The following is a 23,432-nucleotide window of genomic DNA, read 5'->3' on the forward strand; positions in this document are numbered from 1 at the left end:
CTCCTCCCTAAGCTCCACCATTGGGCTGAGCAGCTCGTCCACCTGTTTGCACCTCACGCAGGTGGCATCCTTCCCATCCTCCCCTGACAGCAGCAGATTCAGGCACTGCCTGCAGCCAGAGACCTGGACCACCACATTTCTGGGCAGGCCCTCCATCTGGGTCACCACAATCTTCTTGGAGTAGACCCGCCATCAGGTAGAGACCATGTTTGATCCTGCAGTCTCCAGGTCAGTCAGAAGGAGAGTGATCTCCTGAGCAAAGACAAGAACACTGATGTGTCCTGCCACAAGACCCACCTCCCACACCTACTTCTGCAATAATGGGTAATGTGGGCTGCGCTCACACTCTGTCTTCCCTCCTTTTTATCAGTGGGCAGTAACACCCTTTTCTCACCTTGTCTATATTAGTATCTTTCTTGGTTTCAAAATTGTTTTCTTTAGAGTGTCTGGTATGATCCTACGTTTTGATTCTAGGAGAAAAATGATGTTCATAACACACTGATGATTACAGTTGCTGCTAAGCAGTGTTTTGCAGAGCCAAGGCCATTCTCAGTGAAGGGCCCAAGGAGCTTGAATGGAACAGCTGACTTAAACTGCCAAAGGCATGTTCCATACCATATGACATCAAATGGAAGAAGTTTTGAAGAGAGTTGGAGTTCATCTCACTCTCTTCCACTCACTGGGGAGCTAGCTAGACATTGGTCAGCGGACAATGAGCAGTTGCTTGTGCATCGCTTGCTATATATACACACATATATATATACATATATATGTATGTCATAACTATTTTCCTTTTCCTGTTCTCAATCTTAGTAAATAGTTTTATCACAATCCATGAGTTCTACTTTTTTTTTTTTTTTTTTTTTTTTTCTTCCTTTCTTCTATTCTTTCCCCCAGTCCTCTGGGAAGGGGAGTGAATGAATAACTCTGTGACTCTTAACCACCCACCAAGTTAAACCAAAACAGTATGAAATACTTACATGTTTACAATTGAATCACACGTTTTGAAATAAGAATATTGAAATATTGGTATTGCTCAGAAAATTTTTGGTGTGATTTTCAATCATTCGTCTTCCATAGCATCTCTATGAATCTCCAGAGATCGAGTTTTAAGCAGATACTGGAAATGAATTGTTTTCAAATTATCTAATAGCTAGAAGCTATTTGCAAAACTTGTCTGAAATGTCTGTGATTAAGCTGGTTTATTTGAGGATCATTTTCCTAATTAAAAAAAAAAAAAACCCTCTTATTTTAAACAAGTTAAATTTGGTATAAGAAAATTACAGTTTTACTGGAATATTACAAGCTTGTCTTTGGAAAATCAAAATAGATTCTTAGCATATGATCTTGAAAACTCTGGTCCATTTATCTCATTTTCTACAAAGAAAAGCAAAAATTTCAAGTCAATATAGAGCAACTGAGCACAAGTTTGGGAAAAAATAAAAAAGCTGAAGAACAAGAAGGTGAACCATCTGGATTCGTAGGCAACAGAACTTGAAAGTGTACTGTTTTCTTTACCGTTTCCTCTCTTTCCATTTTCCTCTTCTTTCTTCCTGCACTGAAAAAACAGAATTGATGACAATTTCAAGCCAGGCAGCAAGCAAGACACTGATCTCCTAAAATAGAATATTTTAGAATTCCTATCCCATGAACAATGCCTGGATTTTTCTGTTTTGTTTTGTTTGTTGTAAATCAATATGAACTTGTTTTTCCAGTCTCTCAACATTTTCCATAGGATGTTGATTCTTATTCCCTAGACCAAATCTATTATAATCTTTCAAGGAATCATTTTCGATGGCAAATACATATGAGAAGTAAACTCATGACTACAAAATTATTGTTGTTTTTTGAGGCAGTTACGTGCCTCATGGAATTTACTTTCCTGCCTTTAGAAAAAATGCTGAGGTTACCCATGCTGATTTCAATGTGCACTGTCAGCCCTGCATATCCTTGCATCTGGGATTTTTCTAAAAAATAAAATTTGCAAAAAAAACCCATAAGATCTGCGTCCCTACTACAATTCACTTATGTTAGGGAGAAAGCTAGGAGGCATAAAAGGTACTGAAATGTACTGAAAGAAGAAATCTTCTACTTCTTCTGAAAGGCACAAATCTTTTTCCAGATCCTGATGGCAGAGGTACTGTTTGAAATGACATGCATCATCTCCCATGTCCGTCAGAGGACTAGCTAACACACTCAGACAATAAAGTAAAATTTTGTACAGTCCAGTACAGTATCCCTGAAAAGTCCTAGATGCCCTTGCTAATCTAAGAGTCATACCACACAGAGAAGAACAAAACCAGAGTTGTTTTAGTCACTTCTGAGACTGCCAGAATACTCCTTTAGTGTCTCCAGGTGTAGTGCTCAGGATCAGGAAGGCTCTATGCCTGGAGGTTTGTGTGCCTTTATTTCATAATTACCACATATTTATAGCTGAACTGTAATAGTTGCTGGACTAACATAAGCAGTAGAGGGCCCTGTTAGTAACATTTTATTCTCCTACTTACTGTAACCATTTTGGATCCCAGCCAGCGCATATAAAGAATATGCCTGTGTCTTTATAATTCTGCATTGCCATTTTAGCACTCTGGATTTTAGCCAGTGCTTTAAAGTGTGTGGCACTAGTTTAATTTCAGCTGATTTGCAAGATATTTATTTTTGATAAATGGATCCATAATGGACGTGCATATCTAAAATATGAATTTAATTTTCTACTGGAAACTATATTTGGCTAAATTTTGTTGGTGTAACAGTTACCAGTACTGCTTTCAATTTTCATCTTATTTTGGAAATGCCAGATGGAAGATATTTTAAAGAAAAGGATGACAATGGAAAGAAATGTTTCCAGTAAGTCTGATATTTTATGTCTGTGTGGACATTCAGTCTATGACCAAAATGACTTACTGTGATTTACCTCATAATACCTCCCATAATGCATTTCTTCATTACAGTTTTAGATATGTAGCCAAAGAGACTTACCTTCATAATTTCAAAATGCCATTATTCATTAATTAAAAGTAGAAATACTTATGAAGGTACCCTCAAAAGGTAGCTAAGTGGTGACGTGATTTTGAATTTTATCTCCTGAAACCTCTTTCATTCATGGACAGTTTGGAAGAAAAAAATCAGAAACTACTGTACCAGCTTTACAGTCTTCATTTTTACAGAAATATATTTTTCACTTGTCAATTTTAAATCTTAAAGAAGTATAGATCTGATAATATAGTTGAACAACTGTAATAATATTTACATCAGGATTAAAATGGGTAAATGTGCAGCAAACAAACATAAATTGTGTATTTCTTTGCATTTTCAAAGATGAACCTTCAAACTCTGTTGGTAAATTTCTCCTAACTTGAGCTGAATCTGCACCAGAGAGGTTCCTCTGGAGGTGTGAGAAATTAATCTACATAAGGACTGGAAAAGAGAGAGAAGGGAAGTTGCAGAAGACTGTCTGAACATATGATGGCCATCCTTCTTACTATGAAGGTACCATATCTGCTCAAACTCTTTACTTTGTATTGGAGCAGTTGGCTGTGTTCAGACAAGGCTGAGTATCCTGCAACAAAGGCTACAAACCCATCAGAACCTGTAAGACAGTTACTTCCTTGTATAGTCAAATTCAGTCAACTAAACTCTGAAACATTAATTTTTAGGGGAAATTTTTCCTGATAATGCTGAAAATGTATTAACAGAACTCCTATGGGGACTCATAACAGTGAAGTTAGAAATGAAGATTTACCTTCACTGCAAAATCCAGATCCTGGTCAGAGACTGAGGAGTGCATTACAGTTTTCAAAGGTGGACATGTGAAGAGGGAGGCTACTGGGTTTTGAGAGAGCTTCCTGTTTTGTTTTCTCTTAAGATATTACAGCTGTTTTTTCTTTCTTTTTTGTACAACCTGTAACACCAAGAAGAAGTCTTCTGCATGAAAATCAACTGCTGATTTTCTTAAAATTTTATTGATGCTGTTCTGAAACCATGCAAAGCTGTAGCTGTGCTCAAGTGACTGAGAATATAACTAAAAGTTTTGTAGCATGTTGTGGGATGTGCTACAGATTTAGCTACACAGTCTCATGTTAATTATACACACCTTATAGAAAAAAAAAAAACAAGGGAAAAAGAGTGGAATATTGTGCAAATAGTATGTTATTTTAATGTACAAATATTTAACGTAGTGGGAGACTGAATTCTTAAAATATTAATTCATTTACATTTCATATTTATTCATATTTCAATATTCAATATTATTCATATTTCCATCAAATTTAGGAATTTTCTTCCAGCACCTATCCTCAGAAATCAGCCTCACCAGTCTACCCACATTTAGTTTATTTTCTAAAATTTTCTAAAATTCTAAAATGGGTGAGATTTCAGTGAACCTCTCCAGACTTGCATTCGTTTATTTATTTGTGATGATGTTTTTCAGCCTTAACAAAAAAAGCAAAGCAGAAAAGGAAACAGAAGAAACTGATGTAAATAGTCTATTGCACTGTGAAGTATCCAAAGAACGGAGTGTAGATATGAAACTTTAAAGAATTATCACAGTAATCCCTAGATGTCAAGAAACGATTCCTAAATGTGTTTCAAGGTGCTGTCAATTTTTAACCAACATTTCACAAAAGTCTTGTAGACACAGTAGAGCTGTGAATTACTTTGTTTAGTTTTTGGGAGATGTGGATTTTACTATTCCTATCATCAGTCTTTGTTGAATATGATCTACGCTTCCACTAAGTGTATCTGTTACTCTAGAAGCAGTGTAGCAATCCAGCCTAAAACAACCTAGTCCTGAAACCCCAAGATAGAAGGCATGTTCAGGTTGAACTTGTTTTTCTATTGTGAACACATAGGGCAAGAAAACGTTGTAAGGAAATAAAGGAAGATATCTAAGAGTACTTCTGTAGATTTCCTATTTGTCTACTAAAGAGTCACTGTATGTTTATGATCTTCACTTGATGACAAACAGCAACTTTTTAGTTGGAGTAAGATTCTGGCACTACAGTATCATCTCAGTGTTCACAGTGCTCAAAGCAGGACATAGTGCATGAGGAAAGTGTTATCATCTCAACATATTTCTTCTTTTCTTTGAGAAGCCAAATCTCCTTGAACATGTACTATTCTCTGCATAGCCTCCTTTGTTTGTCACTAGCCAATATAATTTTTTCTATCAAGACATTGACAGTGCGGCAGAAGTTAGCTCTATCAAGCTAAATTATGACAGACTGAAATCCAAATATGTCATCTATACAAACTACTGCTCAGAGGAATTGTGTACCCTGTTCCATGAATTTTACCAATCTGGGTTCACAAAATTCATATGAATAAATGCCAGAGGTATTGCATCTCTGACTATAAACATAATACCTAACTAAAGAGAATAAAAATAAACTTTGAAATAAAATCTTAATAAAAACTGGGACTAGTCTGATGATAGGCTATGGTGCAAACCATGTTTATTTTATGTTATGAAGTTGAAGAAATTTTTTTTTTTTAACTTTTTGAGGCTAATAATTGTTACTTATGCGTAGAGACAATTATGAAGGCTGCTTAAATGTATTGCCTACAATTTTATTTTATTGACCTGCCACACTGAAGGGAGATGGTGGTGGTATGGAAGTAGAGGTTGAACCTTCCAGCCAATATTCCATTAAAATTTGTTGCTGTGAAACAGATGCAGCAGAGGGAAAGTATGACAGAATGTTGTCTGACGTGGAAGTGCTTATGAAATAAAGGGATGCAATTGAATTCCTCCATGCAGAAAAAATGGCACCAATTGATTTTCATCAATTCTTGCTGAATGTTTTTGAAGACCAAACAGTGCATGATAGCACAGTGAGGTGGTGGGTGGTGCATTTCAGCTGTGTTGCCAGTGATGTGAAAGACAAGCCATGTTCAGGACAGCCACACACAGCTGTCACACTGTACAATGAAAAGTGTATCAATCAGCTCATCCATGCAAATTAGTGGATTATAAACAGGGGACTGTGTATGGAGCTGAATATCAGCTTCAATACACTGGAAATGACAGTGGCAACACTGGAATATTGCAGACTTTGCACTGGTGGGTCTGACAGATGCTCAGGTGGGAAAAGAAATAACACTGCATACAAGTTTGTCATAATTGAATGAACGAATTGGAGGATGAAGGTGACAGTTTACTGGATTGCGTCATTAATGGTGACAAGAAGTGGTGTAATCACTACAAACTAGAGTCAAAACTGGATCATGGAGTTTTTACATGAATTCTCCATCAAAAGAAGTTCAGGACACAGCCCTCAGTAGGTAAAGTTATGCACACTGTCTTTTGGGATAGGAAAGAGGAAATCCTCCTGTTTGGAGCCCCCAGATCAGGAAAGATGTAGAATTTTTGAACAAGGCTCAGAGGAGGGCCACAAAGATTATTAGAGCACTGAAGCACCTCTCCAATGAAATCAAGCTGAGGAAACTTGGCTTCTTTGGTCTGGAGAAAAAAAAGCTTGCAGTATTTAAAGGGAGGTTCTTCTTAAGTAAAGTTACTCTCTTGAGCTCTGCTAAATCATTTTTTTCTATCAGTCATCAGTGTGTTGTGAATAAGCATTGCTGTACTTTAGGGGAGTTTTACACTAAAGGGCAGATGGAGATAACATTTTAACAGTACATCCTTTCCCCCCCCCCCCCCCCCCCCCCCCCAAATATGTCACCTGTGGAAAACTCCTGGAGAACTGAGAGCAACCCAATGGAGCAGGGAGCAGGTGAGTTTGTCAGAAGTTCATGAGAAATCACAAAATAATGCAATAAATGATTCTCACAGGCTATTCTATTTTCTAGGGAGTAAGTCCTCTTAAAGGGCTGTATTGGTTTCATCTGGGAGACAACTGTTTTCTTCGGAGTATCCGGTGTAATGCTGTGTTTTGGTTCTAGGAGGAAGACAATGTTGATAATACACTAGCGTTTACAGTTGCTGCTAAGCAGTGTTGTATGGAGCCTTTCTCAGTGAAGGGCCTCAAGAGCTGGAAGGGAACAATTAGGACAGCTGACTTAAATCAGCCAAAAGGATATTCCATATCATATGACATCATGTGGAAGGAATTCTGAGGGAGTTGAGATTTCTCTCCTCTAATGATTGTAGAGTGGTGAGCAACTGTTTATGTATCACTTTTTATAAATATAAAAAGTCATATATAATCATTATTTTTATCCTTTCCTCTATCTTAGTAAATACTTTTATTTCAATCCACAAGTTCTACTTATTTTCTGTTTTTTTTCCAATTCTCTCTCCCATCCCACTGGGAAGAGAGGGGATTGAATGAGACTATTTGGTCCCATTCATATTAGTCATCGGTTAAACCACAACAGTCCATTTGGCACCCAACACAGGGTCTGAAGAGTTAAGATAACAGCAGATCTAATTGGACAGTGTTAACACAGGGTGTTGTGGTAGTTTGATAATTGCTGGTCACAATGTTAATTTTTGCCTTGTTAATGGAGAACCTCGCTTGCTGCTTATTTTCTATGCTGTGGTGTTCGTCATTCCTGGAGGTTGAATTAAGGTCTCTATTTTGCTATGCTGTGTGGCCTTGGCATATATTATGATCAAATTGGCAACTGAGAAACTGCTGTTTTTTATGTATTCAGCCTTGCTGTCATCTTTAGGTTTTGGAAGCCATTTTGTTAATGGTATTAGTAATGACATATTTTACTTAGTCTTCTCAGGGAGCAGGGCTGTAGAGAAATATAGGGGAGGACACTTCTTTCAGCCTCTTTCACTTTTCCTTTTTTCCTCAGAGCTCATGAGCTAATTACAGTAGCTCTTGAGAATTTGAATATTTTTGGGATGTTTAAACCATCATGTTCTTATTACTGTGTCATGAATGTTTCAGATTATGTTTAAGATTAAACAATTATTTAAGAATGCTACCAAGGCAGGATAGTTCTGAGTGGCAGTGAATGGTATGGGCAGGTGCTTAGGCAAACCTAATGGTTTAGAACCTCACTTCTGAACAACTGCAGAATTCTGGAAAACCAAAGGAATGTTTGGAATAGGACTGCTGTCACCCTAGCAATCCTAAAGAGGCATAAATCACTGCAGTCTACTGAGGCTTGGCCTATGCTTACCAAGCTCTGCTTGATACTATTTAGCACACTCAAGAAAAAGAATACTTCTGGATCTGATGACAGTGCAGCAGACCCTCAACTTCTGTCATAGATCCTGCAGCGTCCCAAAATCCTGTAACAGGTCCTGCATTGCTTTGAGAATTGTAACACTCTACTGTCACTCCAGCCCTTGTAATGAGTCCTGTGGTTGCTCCTGTTATGGGTCTTGTGGCTATTCCAAGTATTGATATGAGAAAAAGAAGAATTCCCTGTGAGAGAAGTGCTCGGTGCCTAGAGTACATCCTCATGGTTGCTTCAGCTCCTGCAACAGCTGCTTCAGCTCCTGTGGCTGCTCCAAGCATTGCAACAAGCACTGTAGTCACTCCAGCCCCCCTGTGTATGCTCCAATTCCTGCAACAAGCCTTATGTTGCTTCAACACATCCTCTAAGACTTCTGATGGGCTTTGCAGGTGCCACAACTCTCACAACTAATCCCACTCTTGCAACGAGCCCTATAGTTCAAGTAGAGAACCAACTAATGACACTATCAGTTGCCTCTATAGGCAAGATGGGGGAAAAAAGTCTAGAAAAGTCAATGTTTAGAAAAGAGAGCATTTAAGTTTGGAGAAGAAGATGGAGTGGGAGAAGGAAGAAATAGAAACCATCTACTTCCTTACATTAGGTAAGCTATGAGATTTGTGAAATTATTGCAGCTGCTGTCCTGGTGAGTATATTGCCATCTGGCTTCTTTGGTGCTGGGGTGGTGGAGCCAGTAACCTGGATTTAGTGAAAAGTGAAGCCAACCAGTAAGTCTCTCTGGGGAAAGTGACATTGACAAAGAATTGGTAAAAGGAAAACACAGTCTTTAACTCAATGGTAGTGTAAGACCATTGGTTTGCACCTTAGTCTCAAAGCCCAGGTAAGTTCTGGTCAAGAAATCCTTTGCCCTTTAGATAAACAAGTCCTTATCAAAGTTAGTGAAATCTTTTGTCTGAAGATTTACAGGCCAGGGTGTACAATCAATAGGTGTAGAAAGGTTAGGCTTAATAAGATTATTGTGATAGAAAGATAATCAAAATAAATGGAAATACTCACTGGTGTTGTAGGCTTGCAGTAAACTCCACAAGGAGTAATCCTTCCTCAGTGGTAGTCAGCCCTTAAATGGAATCTAGGAGAGGTGGAGCCAGGCTCCACCCCCTCTGATAGCACAGGTGAATTGCCTTCATCTGTGCTCCTGCGGCTGACACATTGCTAGCCTCAATTGGTCAATCAGAGGTTCAGGCTGTGATCGACAGTTCCCTGTCTATATCTCTCTGTGTGGCATCCTGTCCCTCAGGTGTGTCAACCACACCACCATTCCACGGTCACTACAGCTCAGGCAGCCTCCAATCCTGATGTCACCAATCAGTTCACTAGCATTGGTGAACAACAAATCCAGCAGTGAATCCCCTCTAGTGGGGCTGTCTACTACTTGTCTCAGAAAGTTACCCTCAATACATTCCAGAAGCCTTCAGCTCACTGGGCTGTTTTTTCAGCAGATGTCAGGTTGTTTGAAGTCTCCCAGTAGGATGAAAGCCTGTGACAGCAATGCCTCCTGCAGCTGGAGGAAGAAGCCTTCATCAACAGGTTTCTCTTGATCAGGTGGCCTGAAGTAGATGTGAACCACAAGGCTCCCTTTGTTGCCTTGATCTCTTACTGATAGTAGTTTCTCTTGCCGGTGTCCATTTTTCAGGGACAGCTCTTCACACTCTCTTCCTTTCTTGATATAGAACAATGCTTCCCCCACTCCTTCCTCATCTGTCTTTCTGAACAGCTTGTAGGCAACAATAGCCGCAGTCTAGTCATAGGAATTATTCAGCCAGGTTTCAGTGACAGCAACTGCATCATGGATTTTCAGTAGCATGGTGGCTTCCAACTCCTCCTGTATGTTTCCCAAGCTGAGTATGTTGGTGTAGAGGCACTTCAGCTGGACAGTTGATCTTGTTGCCTTCTTGAAGGATAACTCCTTAATTACTATGAAGAATTTACCTTAGTCTCCCTATTGCCTTTGTCATCATGAGATTTCAAGCATGCAGAAGTTTTAGGTCTCCTGCTAGGACCTTGTCCCTCTAACTTAGCTATACCACCCTGCACTTTGTTATGGACAGGCTTTCTACTGGCCCCTTCCCCCCCTTCAAATCTAGTTACACAATTTTACATAGTCTGTGATTTGAGTATTTTTGTTCATCAGTTTGATTAGAGCTGGCAGCAAATTGTATCAGACTCTTGCTGCTTAGTTTGGTGTCTGTATTCTGAACCCTCGCTTTCCAGAGAGTAAATATTCTGATTATATTAGGAATTAAGAGTAAAGCTTTAATAAAAATATTTGGAAATAAATGAAACTATATGATTTCCGGATCAACTTGTAACAAGTCTAACTACATATGCGTGAAACTAATAAATGGATCACATTTGAAGGTCATGACTTCAGTAGTTTTTGAATAATGTGAAATATAAATTTGAAAGCTGATAACAACAGCAAATTAATGTCATTCACTACTTAAATGATGCAAAGGAAATTAAAGAATGAAATCTAATGTTTGACAAGTTGCAAGTGAAAAGTTTGAGGAAGTACTCATTTTTATTTGAATATTATCAGTTATTATCTATAGGAGAATGTAAAACTAGGAAGTGCACATCAAACTAAATTGTAAAAAATTTGCCCAACTCTGTTGAATCACATTTTTTGATATATCATCAGTTCATTTAAGGAGGCAAATAAGGCAAATTTCAATAAGGCAAAATTCAATAAGGCAAATGAAGACTGCATTTCTTTGCAATTTATCAAATATAGGAAAACAGAATTTTAAAATTAGTTAATAACATCGATTTTAGGAATTAAATTAAACCTTTATGAAGAAATTTTCGGAAATATTTTTAAGAATAATCATTTTTAAAACTTTGCATATCCATTTTATATTTCCTTCTATCTTAAGACAGCCTTCTGAACCTCTTAATGTTGGTGGTCATCCTCCTGTTCATTTTAAGATCTTTTCCAGTGCTATTTCCAATGATTTTATCTTCTCAGTGATATAACAAATAGTGCTGCTTGCTGCATTTCAGATGGACTCTATTAGTAGAAATACACCATATTTTGTTTTATATTCAATATCCCTGTAAATATAGCCTTGTGAGTTAGATTTGCTTTATTATTGTAGCTGGTAAATGAAATAATTTCTGTCTGATTATTCCCAGGTTCACTCCTTGATGAGTCAGATAGTCTTTTCTATTTCAGGCATACCACATACAAAGTGTTTTCTCCCAAATCTTTAATTGCATTTTTCAATTACCTGTATTTCTGTAATTCTTAAAGACTTTTTTTCCTTAATTTAAGTTATACAGGAATAATACAGAAGAAAAACTCTTGGAGATAAAATTTTTCAAGTTTTGCCTGTAAAGTAACATCACTGCCCTAGATACTATTTAAACAAACGGCTATGACAACACCTCTGCTAACTGACAGTTACTCAAAAAATATTCCCCTTTTGTTCTAATTCTAGCTTCTCTCATTCACCCTTTCTGTATTTATATTTCTTCCATTTCTCATACGGAGGTCTTCAGCTGCCTCTTAGTTTGACCTCAACCTCATAGAATCATAGAATCACAAGACTGGAAATGACCTGTAAGATCATCTAGTCCAACTGTCTTCTCATTACCGTTGCTACTACAAACTAAACCATATCTTGTAGCTCCTCATCCAGGTACCTCTTGAACACTGCCATGGATTTTGACAAGTTAGCAAGCCTCCATGGATGGTGACAGGTTAGCAAGCCTCCAGTCATCTGGGACCTCTCCAGTTAACCAAGAGCACCCCGCCAGCTCCCTCAGCACCCGAAGGTATAGGTCATCCGGTCCCATGGACTTGTGACAGTCCAGATGGAGGAGGAGCTCTCTAATTGTCTTCATCTGAATCGCTGAGAGTATATTCTGAGTAGCATCCCAGACTTCCAGATCAGGGCATAAAATGCCCAGAGGATAACTGGTCTGGCTATTGAAGGCAGATGTAAAGAAAGCGTTGAGGACCTCAGCCTTCTCCTTATCCTCAGTGGCCACATTCCCTGCTGCATCAAGTACAGGATGAAAATTCTTCTTGATGTTCCTTTTACCATTGATATATTTATAAAAGGATTTTTAATTTTCTTTTACTGCAGTGGCCAATCTGAGTTCAAGTTGGGCTTTTGCCTTCCTAACTTCCTCCCTGCATACCTTAGCAACTTCCTTGTAATCTCCCCAAGTAGCCTGTCCCTTCTTCCAGAGGACATAGACTCTTTTTCCTCTGGAGTCTCAACAATAGTTCCCAGTTTATCCACATTGGTCTTCTTCCCCTATGGCTCGCCTTATGGCATTCAGAAACAATCTGTTCTTGCGCCTTTAAGACTTCCATCTTGAGGAGAGTCCAGGCTTTCTGAACCCCTTTACCCTTAAGAAGAGACTCCCAAGGGACCCGTACTACAAGCGTCCTGCCCTCTGGAATTTCAAGAAAGGAGTTTTACTGATCACTCTTTTGACATCTCCAAGAATAGAGAATTCTACAATTCCATGGTCGCTCTGCCCAAGACAGTCCCCAGCCTTCACTTCTCCCACCAGTCCTTCTCTGCCAGTGAAGAGCAGATCTAGCAGGGCACCACCCCCGGTAGGCTCTCCTACCAGTTCCTCTGTGCTGCATTACATTTCCAACATGTATCAGGTAAGTTGAAGTTTCCCATGAGAATAAGTGCTGGTGATCGCATGACTTCGTGAGCTGCTCATAGAATGCCTCATCCAACTCTTCATCCTGACTAGGCAGTCTATAACAGACCCCCACCAAGATGTCACCTGCACAGGCCTTCCCCCTGATCCTTACCCACAGACACTCCACTCTGTCATTCCCAACCCCAAGCTCTTCAACACTGAAACAGTCTTTAATATAAAGGGCCACACTGTCGCAACCGGCGGGAGAAAAGATATGACCAAGGGCTTGATCAAGAATTCTCAAACTTTAATCAGAAGGCAGCGTTATTTATTACAGCGTATAATGAGGCTAATACATATTGCAAAAGGCGAGCTCCTGATAGGTCGGTGCGCAGGTAGCTAATAACAACCGCAGCTGCATTCCCACGGTCAGCACCCCCAGTTCTGCATCCTGTTATTCCTTCGTGTTGGTTCCTCATAATCCTGCTGTCCTTGATGATGATAGGTTAGCAGGCTCGTGTTTATGCCTAGTTATTTCAGTCTTATCAGCGGGGTTGTGTCAACATGACCCTTTTCTGCAAGCCATCTTTCAGCAGTGCTCTCCACAGCCACACCACCACCCTTCTTCCCTCGTCTATCCCTTCTAAAGCACTCCAGTCATGGGAGTGGTCCCATCATGTTTCGGAAATAGCAACAAGGTCATAATTAGCTTGACTCACAATCGCTTCCAACTCTTCCTGCTTGTTGCTCATGCTGCGTGCATTGGTACAGATGCACTTCAGTTGATTCATCTGCCTCAAACATCGTTCCCCTAGGCTCATCTCTTGTGAGGCCTGTTTTATCTCCTTCCCCCTTCGTTGCTAGTTCAAAGCTCTTTCAATAAGCCCCATTAGCTCCTGTGCTAGGATTCATTGTTGCCTTTGAGATAGATGGGTTCTACAGACAGACAACAGGCTAGGGGCCGAGTAAACTGCCCCATGATCAAAGAACCCAAAGTTTCTAGCTCGACACCAGCCTCCGAGCCAATTATTCATTGCTCATGCTTTCTGATCCCCCTGTGTCCCTTATTGCCCCTGAAGGTATAGAGCAGAAGATCACTTGAGCTCCCGCTCCTTGAACTGAACGCCCTAAACCCCTGAAATCTTTTTTAGTAGTTTGTAGGCTTGTCTGAGCAATTTCATCACTGCCCACCTGAACTACGAATAATGGAAACTAGTCAGATGACCTAAACACCTTAGGGAGTTTCCTGGTTATGTCCCTGACCCGACCCCAGGAAGGCAGCACACTTCCTGATAGCCCAGGTCAGGTCTGCATATACGGCCCTCCATTCCTCTGAGAAGGGAGTCACCCACCTCGACCACCCTTCTTTCTTTCCTGTCGGAGGCAGTCTCAAGATGTGGGGGTGACCACCTCGCCCTAGGCTCCCTCCTAGGCAGATCCTCCATTGCCTCTCCACTCACTTTCCCTTTACTTTCTAGCAACTGGAACCTATTGCTTAGAGGGAGCTGGGGAAGTGGGCTAGGCAGGCAGAGGGGGCTCCTGTGACACCGCGTCAGGACTCTCTTCCAACCCTCCTCATCAGTCAGGTCTGTCCAACTGTGACAGGGCAGGGGGTCCACCATTTTTCTGTTTTTTTTTTTTTCCCGGAACCCTTCCCTCTGCTAAGCCAGTGAGTCAATCCACCAGTTGATCTCCCAGTCACACTCCTGATGGTCCTAAGTCTCTGCACCTCATCCTAGAGCAGAGAATTTAACTTCAAATACTTTTTAAGTACCATATATTTTCCAAACAGTTGCTATTTTATACTGATAGAGTATATTCTTCCAGGAGTAAGACACTAGTTTTTTTTTGCATGGAAATGACAGCTTATTGTTTGCTGCAAGACACCATGAATGATGTAAATGAGGAATAACATTTTTAACGAATTAATCTGTTCACGTTCCCAATTATTCACAAACATCCTCTTTCTATCATTCTCTCAACTCCAACAGAAAAACCCTTTTGTAAACTTTTTTCTGTCCTTCTGCAAAAGTATCATACTCCATCCTAGAAATTTATGTTGCTGTACAGCACTGTAAAAAATAAAAATGAATTTAAAAAAGCTGGAGGAACACCTAGGAGACACAGAAAATGAGTGATATAAGTCTGACTTTTTCACCTGTTTAAACCCCTTGTAGTGGAAATGCTGAATCACCGCCTGAACCTCTGATTGACCAACTGAGGTGAGCAATGAGTCAGCCACGGAAGCACAAGTGAAAGCAATTCACCTGTGCTGCCGGAAGGGGTGGAGCCTGGCTCCACAGGTAAGCTTTCTATCTATTCTCTTTTTGTTATTATAATCTACTTTGCCAAAGTCTCCTGTTTATTTCTTAAGTATAATATTTTTATGTTCAGTGACTGTACACCCCTTGTCCTGTATGTTCCTAGTGAAAATGTATTTAATTGATTACCATCTTGCGCCACGTCCTGTAGAGCCAAGATCTGCCCACCGTCTCAATAAAAAAATTCTAATAATCCATTTGTAAATATGTATTTTTCTTGTTGCTGTTAGTTTTTGTCTAATGACTTCATTGCAGTTTGTTAATCTGAGTGACAATTTTTTAATGTTCCTAACTCATTCTATTTCTCTCACAGAAATATCTATGACATCAAACCAAATCTGTATTTACAAGTTTGAAATGTGAAAAGTTTAAAGGAGAAACAGAAAAGACAGCAAAATCCAATATGCACATACTACAGAATATTTAAGGAGATGCAAAACTTGATTTCCTCAATAGAGAAAACAGAAATTCGAATTTCACAGCAGTTTGTTATAATTTAATGGTCACTGATTCTTCTTCCATTTTTGATAGTCTGATTTAATATACAGATTTTGAAGGGATGATATGTCTTGAAAGAGCTAGTGTATTCAGAAGAAGAGGCAACTCATCAAATTTGAGGAACTGTTCATTATTCATTTTAAATAGTATTCTGAGTGTTGGGACTTTTTTCCTATCCAGAGTGGCTTATCAGCCCTAGACATTCAACCCCTCAAAACTATTGTCAGATGATAAGGAAATAAATAAAAAAAACATTATTTTTTTCTATGCTGCACTAATTATTTTCCTTGTTGTTATCTAAGCAGATTCAACAAATGTGTCCTTTGAAAACTGAAACTTTTTTTGTGTGTATTAGAAATGATTTTTCTATTTTTTTCAAATGTGCCTCGAATTAACACTTCTAAAGCTAAAACACTGCCTCCAAATTGAGCTGCACAAAATTCAAAGTATGTATAAAACAGTTTGCTGTGTTTTCACAAGCACACTATGCAAATTGTATGTAGATCCTGATGCCCACTAGACCACTGCTAGATTCCTGATAAATTCCCAATACCACCAATAGGGTCAAGAGCTGATCTTGTGAAAGATTCGTATTCCTTTGGAAAAGGGGTTAAGAACAACTGGAAACTGTGAATGCAACCTGTACCCTCAGAGTCTGGAGTACTTTGAATTCTTTCATAGGAAAATAGATCTGGCACTAAAACATATTGCCATCTGCATTTCTGCTTCAAAATTATGGTGTCGTAGGTACTGTGGAGAAGAAAAGGGAAGAAAAAGATCATCTGAAAAAAAAAAAAAAAGCCAACAAGAAACCTTTATAGCATATAAAATCAGCAGAGGCTTCAGAGGGTCTTCAAAAGAGTGTAGGAAAGCAATAGAAGCATTTGTTTTTTTTCTCCAAACTTCTTAAATCACAAGGTTTGATAAAGAAATTCTGATTAGATAAAAGGGCCACCTTGCAAAGGTGGTTGAGTAGTGGAACAGGTTCCTAGGATGGCTATGAAATCTCAATTATTTGAGCAATTCTAAATTTGACTGGATACAGACCTGGTTGACCTGCTCTAACTTCAGTGTTTATTCATGGTCTGATCAGGTGACTGGAAAACATGGCCTTCAGAGATTTTCCAACTTTTTAGTTTGATTTTTATACTAGCTTCTGATGGACATTTTGTTATGACATAAATGTAGGTGCATTAACAGAGAAAATCTTTTCTCTCTTGCTTTACCTGTTGCTTTGCTTCACCTTTGCTGTAAGTGTTAATTTTCAGTTTTGGGAAAACAGGGATTAGGATTATCAGCAATCTGAAAGTATATTTTTCTTAGCAGAAAGAGGAAAAACTGGTAGTTACTGTCAACTTCAGATCTCTTGACTGTGTGATCTTGTTATGTTACTGCAATGGATTGAGGTCTGGCAGAAGGGCTGTTTGAAAAGGTAGAATGAAGTAATTCCTTTAACATATATCTATTACTGTTATTATTATTAGCTTTTTTTTTCCTCTGGGGGATTTTTTTCAAAAGAAATATTTTATTTTCCTTTAGTTTTAGTCCTCCCTGCCTTGTCTTGATAATAAAACCAGTAACTACATGATTCATTACCCCTCAGATTTCAACATAAATTAGCTCAGCGCACATTTATCTCCTCTTCTGCCCAACACATAGTATTAGAAGCAAATAATGATATGCAAGGGATGGGAATGGTAAGTGGTCACATTCAGTTGCGACAACATTCAGCTTCAAATGAAATAGGAACTAGCACGCATACTGAGTGAGAACTAATAGCCATGTCAGCAAGTTTTCTATCTTTGACACAGATGTGGTAGATGTGGTATCTGAGAAAGACCTAGCGGGCAAAGAGCTCTTCTTTCAACACTAATTGAAATCTTGATTTGCATTATATGACACAATGTTTTTGTTGTTATCAAATGGTTACAGATATGCATATGAAAATTCAGTCTGAATCTGATTAAATTACTTGCTTCATTGATATTTTGTTTCCTGCTGTACCTACATCTTCCATGATTTTATCATTTTGAAACTTCCTGCATTTAAATGCAATTTGATGCACATCATTATTCTGTTATAGACTATTGTGAACAAAAGCTTGCAATATAATTTCCTCACATCATGTATTATTTTTCAAATGCTTGTGATATCTTTTTGTACTTGCTCCTCTTCTCAGTTAAACATTTCCAGACATTTCAGTTTGTCTTCAGGGCATGTCATTCTTTGGTCTTTTCTAACCTGTGATATGTTCTCATGTGTCACGTGAGATAAGGATACTTTGGAAAACACTGCTTCACTGAACTCTCTTTTCCAAATACGTTACTGCCTTAATGCAAGAAAGAACTCTCAGTAGAGCCAGTATATGGGAACTGTTGAGTCATGGCCTGAACCACTGATTGATCACCTGGGGAAAGGACTGGGTCAGCCCTGAGAGCACAGGTGAAGGCAAGTCACCTGTGTGACCAGAAGGGTTACTCTCTCTTAGACCCCATTTAAGGGCTGACTGCCCCTGGGGAAGGATCTGTTGCTGGAGAACGTTCTTTGGTGGAGCTTTCCCCTACAAACCTGGAATCTTCTGATATGGGTAAGCAATCATCTTCCATTCCCTTACAACACTTTTCTATCATGCTGGTCCTTTCATCCTTACACCTCTGGTGAAACACCTTTTCCCATCGTATTGATCTGTCCAATTGCTACAGCCAGCAAAGAAATCAAATAATGGATGAAGCAGGCATGTTCACAGAAAAGGCTCAGTGAGTGACAGACTAACTGAGCTAGCTGTAAATGCAAAGAGTATAGCCTTATGTAGACTTTCATGAAGATTCAAATTTGTTATTTTAATGTAGTATCATTAATTATTTGACCCATATTACAGAAATTCACTGGTAGTACTATGAGACTAGTTCTCAGCACTGTTAAAAATTGGAAAGAATGGAGCAGAGAATAAATTGGAAATTTAAAAAAAAAAAAAAAAAAAAAAAAAAAGGCAGGACAAAGAGCTAGGAAAAAAACATTCCAGTTTGAAAAAATTGTGTTAATTAACAACAATAGACAGATTCCCACATTGCCCACAAATTTTGAGGTTAAGTTTCCACTCTTTTTAATAGTAAAAAAACCTTCTTTTACCCAGAATCGTACTGTTCACAGTTATTTCTTCTTAACACTGCATGCCCTGAAGGCCATACTGTGGAGCTGATTTCAATAATTTCAAAGTATAAAATTACACATAATCACAGAATCACAGAATCACCCGGGTTGGAAGGGACCTCAAGGATCATGTAGTTCCAACCCCCCTGCCTAGCAGGGCCACCAAACATACACATTCAGATCAGGTTGCCCAGGACCCCGTCCAACCTGGCCTTAAACACGTCCAAGGACGGGGCATCCACAACCTCCCTGGGCAGCCCGTTCCAGGGCCTAACCACTCTCCTAGTAAAGAACTTCCCCCTAACATCCAACCTAAATCTTCCCTCCTTCAACTTAAAACCATTTCCCCTAGTCCTGCTGTTGTCAGCCCTTTTGAAGAGTTTACTCCCCTCCTGGGTGTAGGTTCCCTTCAGGTATTGATAGGCTGCAATGAGGTCACCCCGCAGCCTTCTCTTCTCCAGGCTGAACAAGCCCAACTCCCTCAGCCTGTCCTGATAGGGGAGGTGCTCCAGCCCCCTGATCATCTTAGTTGTCCTCCTCTGGACCCTTTCCAAAATCTCAATGTCTTTCTTGTACTGAGGGCTCCACACCTGGACACAGTACTCCAGATGGGGCCTCACAAGAGCTGAGTAGAGAGGGACAATCACCTCCCTGTCCCTGCTGGCCACCCCTCTCCTGATGGAGCCCAGGATCCCATTTGCCTTTCGAGCTGCCAGAGCGCACTGCTGGCTCATGTTGAGTCTCTCGTCCATCAGGACCCCCAGGTCCTTCTCTGCCGAGCTGCTCTCAAGGACCGCTCCTCCCAGCCTGTACAGGTGCCTGGGGTTCTTCCGGCCCAGATGCAAAACCCTGCACTTTGCCGTGTTGAACCTCATTAGGTTCACCCGAGCCCAGCCCTCCAGCCTGTCGAGGTCCCTCTGAATGGCATCCCTTCCTTCCACCGTATCAACCGCACCACTCAGCTCGGTGTCGTCAGCAAACTTGCTGAGGGTGCACTCAATTCCCTCATCGATGTCATTAATAAAGATGTTAAAGAGCACCGGTCCCAAGACAGACCCTTGGGGGACACCACTTGTTACCGGCTTCCACCTGGACATAGAGCCATTGACCACCACCCTCTGTCTGCGGCCTTTCAACCAATTGCTTATCCATCGGGTCGTCCACCCATCAAATCCACTTCCCTCCAATTTGGAGATGAGGATGTGGTGGGGGACCATGTCAATGGCCTTGCTCAGGTCCAGGTAAATGACATCGGTCGCCTTCCCTTCGTCCACCAATGCCGTCACTCCATCATAGAAGGCCACAAGATTAGTTAGGCATGACCTTCCTTTGGTGAAGCTGTGCTGGCTGTTTCGGATCACATGCTCATTCTTTATGTGACCGAGCATGTTGTCCAGGAGGATCTGTTCCATGATCTTCCCAGGCACGGAGGTGAGACTCACCGGCCTGTAGTTCCCCGGGTCCTCCCTGCTCCCCTTCTTGTATATGGGAGTGACGTGACCCTTCCTCCAGTCGTCCGGGACCTCACCTGACAGCCACGACTTCTCAAATATGATGGAGAGCGGCTCGGCAACCACCTCAGCCAGCTCCTTCAGGACCCTGGGATGCACGCCATCCGGCCCCATAGACTTGTATTCATTCAGTCTAAGGAGGCACTCTCGGACTTGCTCTGCCCTTACAGTGGGGAGGGATTTACCTCCTTGGTCCCCACATAGAGGTTTGGTGATGCAGGGCTCAGGGACGTGAAAAAGACTAGAATCCTGGCCACCAGTGAAGGCCGAGGTGAAGAACTGATTCAGCACCTCAGCTTTCTCTTCATCTGTTGAAGCCAGTTCTCCTTTTAAATTAACCAAAGTAGGTACGCCCGTTTTGGCCTGTCTCTTCTGGGCAATGTACCTGTAGAAGGTTTTCTTATTGTTTTTCACGTCCCTTGCCAAGTTCAGTTCTGCCTGCACCTTGGCTTCCCTGATCCCACGTCTGCAAGTCCGGACGGCATTCCTGTACTCTTCCCAGGTGACACAGCCTTGTTTCCAGAGCTTGTACACCCCTTTCTTCGCCCTCAGTTCTCTCAGCAGGTCCTTGCTGAGCCATGCCGGTTTCCTACCTCGCCTGCCCACTTTCTTATTCAGAGGAATGGAGACCTCTTGTGCTTCCAGGAGGGCATCTTTGAAGAGCCGCCAGCTCTCCTCAACATCCTTGTCTTTGAGGGCAGCGCGCCAGGGGATCTTGGCCAGCAATCCATTGAGTAGCTTGAAGTCTGCTCTTCTGAAGTTCAGTGTCCTGGTCCTGCTCTTTGCCAGGCCCACATTGCTTGAGATCACAAACTCAACCAGGGCGTGGTCGCTGGAGCCCAGGCAGCCTCCAACCTTGACGCCTTTGATGATCTCCTCGGTGTTGGTGAGCAGCAGGTCCAGCAACGCTTCACCTCTGGTCGGTCTGTCCAATACCTGAACCAGAAAGCTATCATCAATGGATTCCAAGAGCCTTCTGGAGCTCTTGCAGCTCGCCGTGTGGTTTTCCCAGCAGATGTCCGGATGGTTGAAGTCCCCCACCAGGACAAGAGCCCGTGAGCCAGACATCTCACGCATCTGGAGCAAGAAAGCCTCGTCAACAGCCTCCCCTTGATCAGGTGGTCTGTAGTATACCCCTAACACCAGCTGACCTATATTTGTCCCATCTCTAATCCTAACCCACAGGCTCTCAACCTGTTCCTGACTGCTTCTCGTAGGGAGCTCCTCACAGTTTATCCAATCTCTGACATAGAGAGAAACTCCCCCACCCCTCTTACCTCTACTGTCTCTCCTAAAGAGTCTATAGCCGTCGATGGCAGTATCCCAATTGTGGGAGTCATCCCACCATGTTTCTGTGATAGCAACAAGGTCATAACTTCCCGAGTGCATCACAGTTTCCAGTTCCTCCTGCTTGTTACTCATGCTGCGTGCGTTGGTATAAAGGCACTTCAGCCGGGCTATCCGTCTCGCCACCTTTATAAGGGATCTAGGATCCCCTAGAACAGCAGCATCCCCAGCATCCCCCTGCCCTAGTCCCTCCCTATGCACTCTGCCGTCATTGCCCATGGAGTTTGGTATAAGCCCTCGAATGACCCGTTCAACCCCAGTAGCCCTTATTTTGTCCCCTTCCCCCTTCATTCCTAGTTTAAAGACCTGTCAATGAGTCCTGCTAATTCTTCAGCTAAGATCCTCTTACCCCTCAGGGACAGGCTGCATGCATCAGCAGCCATCATGCCAGGTGCAGTGTAAATTGCCCCATGGTCAAAAAAGCCGAAATTCTTGCGCCTGCACCAGCTCTTAAGCCATCTATTGAAGAGTTGGGTATTTTGGATCCTCTCTGTACCTTTCCCTGACACCACGGGCATAGAAGAAAAGACCACCTGCACCCCAGCTCCTTCAAGTATTCGCCCCATTCCCCTGAAGTCTTTCTTGATAGACCTCAGGCTTTCCTTATCAACTTCCTCGCCGCCAGCCTGAATTATTAAAAGCGGGTAATAATCTGAAGGCCGAATCAACCCAGGAATTTTCTTTGAAATGTCCCTGACCCGTGCTCCAGGAAGGCTGCACACCTCTCTGCGGGTAGGGTCGGGCTGGCATATAGGGCCTTCTGTTCCTTACAGAAGGGAGTCGCCTATGACAATCACCCTCCTGTCCTTACGGGTAGAAGCAGTCTTGAGGGTTGGGGGCGACCGCTTCGCCTGAGGCAACCTCACGGGTGAACCTGTCTCCGCATTCTCACTTGTCCCCCCCTCAACTTCCAGGGCCTCAAACCTGTTACGCAGAGGCACCTGGGGAGCTGGGGATGGTCGGGATGGGGGATGCCCCCTCCGCCGAGCAGGTACCCGTTTCCACTCCTCCTCCCTTCTCAAATTGCTGTTAGGGGGAAGAGAGGACAGGGGGCTCGCTGAAACGCTGTCAGCTGGCTGGTTTCCCTTTACCAGGTGTTTGTAAGGTGGCAGGGGCTGACGTGCTCCGTGAGGAGCCTTGTCTGTGTGCCGAGAACCTGAGGTTGAGAGGGACTGACACCACCAGTCAATCTCCCTCTCACACTCTTTTATAGTCCTCAGCCTCTCCACTTCCTCCTTCAGGCTAATCACAAGGCTGAGCAAGTCATTCAATTGCTCGCACCTTGTACAAGTGCTGCCTCCTTCCTGTGGCATTGCAAAGGCCAGGCTGTGGCACTCCTCACAGCCAGTGACCTGCACACTAGCATCTCGTGATGTTATCTCTGTCTGAGTCGCCACACACTTCATACCATTGTTCTCCTCTCTATGCATGCACCAGACCTCAGTCTGGCTCTGGACCATCTTCTTGGCTACTGTCTTTCTGCTGCGCGTGCTTGGGACCTCTGCATGGCTCTTCACAGTTTTTGTGTTTGAAGCCTTCTGCCGGGGTGCACCCATGGCTACCAGCAGGCTCACTAACTCAACAAGAAAGTCCTATAGGGGTGCAAGTGATCGGCCCTGCCCTGCTGCCCCCTACCCTTACACTATTGCCGGGTTCGCTAAGTGCCCTGGCACTTACCACCAATAGCAATAACAAGACTCCTTGCAGGGGAGTGCAGACAGGGGTACCTTACAAAAGCACCACCTTAAGGCAGCCTGGGAGAGAGCTGTACTACCTCCTCTGCTGTGCCTCTCGAGGGCTTTTTGTAACGGCGATCAAGGGC

This window comes from Lagopus muta, chromosome 1 (genome assembly GCF_023343835.1).
Source record: "Lagopus muta isolate bLagMut1 chromosome 1, bLagMut1 primary, whole genome shotgun sequence".
NCBI classification, from domain to species: domain Eukaryota; kingdom Metazoa; phylum Chordata; class Aves; order Galliformes; family Phasianidae; genus Lagopus; species Lagopus muta.